Raw genomic sequence first — 3,688 nt, forward strand, 5'->3', positions numbered from 1 at the left:
ATGGTCTGTTCCAGTTAGCATTCTCCAAGTCCGTTTCTCATGGGTTAGTGCCTCCAGGTTTGAGTTGAACACTAATATCATTATAATGGAAGGAATTTCTCACATCATATTATAAAGCACTTACATAACTTCACAGAACACTTCTCTTTCCTTCCATAATTCGGTAGATTTTGGAGTATTAAAATTAAAGAGAAGTAAATGGGATTAACAATTACCTAAAGGGCCAATTGTGGGGGCAAATTTTGAGCAAATAATTAAAATGTAAATCCTCTTTTTAAATGCCAAGTTAGGGAGTTTGTTCCTAATACTGCATTGTGATGCGTGGAGGACTGTCAGCTTTGCTGACTCCTGATCCAATCACAAAGTCCACTGAAGGCTCATGATTTCCTAAAACTGGATCTCACACACCCCTGGGAGACTGTCATTTCTCTGAGGGCTTCTCTTCAAGTAGAATTGTTTTTACCTTCCCAAACTGAGTCAACACATCTGTTCTTACCTATCTTAAAAGCTTCATCCACTCAACAATTGTCCAAAAGGAAGAGGGGGGGGAAGCTATTGTGCGATGAAAAATTTTGGCAAATCTTATGAAAACACATTCTGAAAACATCTCTCATTTCTGAGAAACAAAGTAAAATGTATGAATTGTTTTTTGTCTCATGACTAACAAAATAATTCATTGCTACAATGAGGTATTTTGACCATATTTACATAAAGCAAGTACAAACATTCAATTGAAAAAATAAAAATTTCAGTTTCTTCTTAAGTGAAGAAAACTCTTTGTAAATGTCCTAGAGAAATATAGTAGCTTTCTGTTCACACTTTGCAAGTAAAAAGGGTGGATCGTTCCACTACTGACATATTAAAAAAGAAAGAAAGAAAGAAAGAAAGAAAAAATAAAAATAATTCAATTGGAAAAATAAACTTTGAGTACCTTCTTTCTAAGAGGCATTGAACTTGGCCTCCAAAAACTAGGCAGGCTGTCAAGAGCAATTTTAAGCTATTGGGGTGTTAGTTGTAGCTTCTATGCACTGGGAAGTTTCTTTACACCTACTAATCTGTGCTGTTCAATACAGTAGCTATTAACCACATGTGGCAATTGAGCACTTGAAATGTGGCTAGTCAAACTGAGATGTGCTGTGAGTGTAACATACACACTGGGTTTAGAAGACTTAGAACAAAAAGAGAATGTAAAATGTCTCATTAAAAATTTTATATTGATTATATATTGAAATAATACTATTTCAACTCTATTGGGTTAAAATATATTACTGAATTAAACTTATCTGTTTCTTTTCACTTTTTAAAAATATATTTTATTGATTTTTTACATAGAGGAAGACAGAGGGATAGAAAGTCAGAAATATCAATGAGAGAGAAACATGGGTCAGCTGCCTCCTGCACACCTCCTACTGGGGATGTGCCCGCAATCAAGGTATATGCCCTTGACCGGAATCGAACCTGGGACCCTTCAGTTCGAAGGCCGACGCTCTATCCACTAAGCCAAACCAGTTAGGGCTCTTTTCATTTTTTTGATGTGGCTGTTAGAAAATCTAAAATTACATATGTATCTTGCATTTATGGTTCACATTATATTGTTTTGGCTTTGACACTTGGCTTCTTGTTTATTCTAGGGCTGAGAATCCACCTAAGAATTCTGTCAGAAACACCTTAATTTTATTTTAAAAAATATCCTGTCTGATCATAGTGTGGTATTATAGGTTTGTAACTAGAAATAAACCAAAGGTACATCTGGAATAATGAATATTTATTTAAATGAAAAGATGATCATGTTAAACTCAGTGGGGGGGGGAATACATTTAAGATAAAATACAGCAAATTCTTAAAAGTTTTATAATACCCACTGTTGGTGCTGATGAGGGGAAACAGGCATTTTCATACTTGTGGGAGTATAGGCTTTTTGGAGGGCAACTTAGCAATAGCTATCAAAATTTAAAATGTACATACCCTTTGATCTGGGATTTCCATTTCAGGGATTTACCCAACAGTTATACTGGAACAGTTATGCAAAGATGTATCAAAAAGATTTTGTGATAGCAAAAGACTGCAAATGATCTAAAGTTTCATAAATAGGAAACTGGCTAAAATATGTGATACATTCATATATTGAAATACTATGCTGCCAAGAAAAATGGTGGTGATGGTCTCAATAGCAGCAGCCGTAGAAGTAGCAGCAGCAGCAACAATAGTAGTAAGAAGAATTATATTAAGAAATTATAAAGGAAAAAGCACAGTGTAGGAATTATTTACTCAGAATTATCTGAGATTATGTTTTCTGCCATTAAATGAAATGAAAGCTTAAAATAATCATTACGTGGAATTATAGAGGAAAAAAAATATTATTCTTGATCATATGAATTTTAGGGACTAAGTACTTATACCTGCTACGTTTGTGTTTATAAAGGTTGTTCTGGAATCAGGATGGTTTAGAGCAATAAGACTAGAACGGATCTTATAGAAGGGCCTGGCACACAGTAAGCACAATAAATGCTTGTTATTGTCATTATTATTTACTTATTTTGGATTTTTAATGACTGAAACAAAACAAAAAAACGATCTAAACACATAGCTTCTGGAGAAACCATTTGTTCCTGTGGCCTCACATCAGGCCTTACCTTTCAGAGCAGGGTCTTTGAAGATGTCTTTGTTGATTATAGTTTTGTCCAAGGAGATATCCACAGAGCACCTTGTGGGCATGAGGTGACTGTAGTTGTAGACTTTCACAAAAGACTTGACCTTTGACCTCTTGGCAATTTCCTTCTTGCCTATGGCGGCTGTCAATTCCAGTCACCAGAGCATAGTTGTAGTGGGGATCTGAGGTGCCATCATCGATGTTCTTCATGATGAGCATTTTGTGTCTGGAGTAGTGTCCAGCCGGGTCCAGGACCACCTTCCCAGTTTTCATAAACTTGCCCATTTCAACAGCAGAAAGGTTATTGTCATTATTAATCATAGTAATTCAAGTTAAAAGAGATGTAAACTAAGCCAAGGAAATGGTAGGAGGGGACAGAAACAAGCTATGCAATAGCTATGGAAGAAGTAGAATTGACAGGCCTTGGTGACTGAAAGGGGGTAGGAGATGGTAAGCTAGAGAAAGCCTCAGGGTAATTTCCAGGGTGGGTTAGAGGAGCCAGATGGATGATGGAGCCCGTCTCTGAGACAGGAAACTCAGGAGAAGGAGTAGCTTTGAGGAAAAGATAAATTTAATTTGAGACACTATAAATTTAACAAGACCTGTGAATCTCCAAATATGTCCACTGGGTAATTGGACCCATCCCTCCAGAATTCAGTGGGAAAGGATTGGCTTAAAGCAGTGATTTTCAACTTTTTTTTTATCTCACAGCACATATAAACTAATTACTAAAATTCTGTGGCACATCAAAAAAATATATACTATATTTTTTGTTGATCTGACAAAAAAAAATGGTATCATTTTGATTCATTCAAACTTTTTGTGAAGTCATTCTTCATTCTCTTCACCTGAAAGTCCATTCCTCCCCTCATCTACCTCACTTTATTCTAGCACCCTAACAAAGATGCTCTTGAATGTTTCTCTATGAAACAGTTTCTGATCCCTTCAACTGGTTAGTATTCCTTTCTCTGAAGGCCTCATTTATGGCACTGGTAGGATACAAGTCCTTTTCTGTCTATACTGCAATTACATATGTGT

At 36.0% G+C, this 3,688-nt stretch overlaps 1 non-coding gene across 1 annotated transcript; it reads left to right on the top strand.

The window, feature by feature from the left end:
* The first annotated feature begins 732 nt into the window (after positions 1-732).
* On the top strand, positions 733-860 carry LOC139022297 (small Cajal body-specific RNA 24). Its single transcript, XR_011473669.1, has one exon. It is a non-coding gene; the product is annotated as a small Cajal body-specific RNA 24 (non-coding RNA).
* Positions 861-3,688: the final 2,828 nt, after the last annotated feature.

Source organism: Myotis yumanensis, unplaced genomic scaffold, assembly GCF_028538775.1.
Source record: "Myotis yumanensis isolate MYYU_CA2020_CCGP unplaced genomic scaffold, mMyoYum1.0.hap1 SCAF_13, whole genome shotgun sequence".
Taxonomy (NCBI): domain Eukaryota; kingdom Metazoa; phylum Chordata; class Mammalia; order Chiroptera; family Vespertilionidae; genus Myotis; species Myotis yumanensis.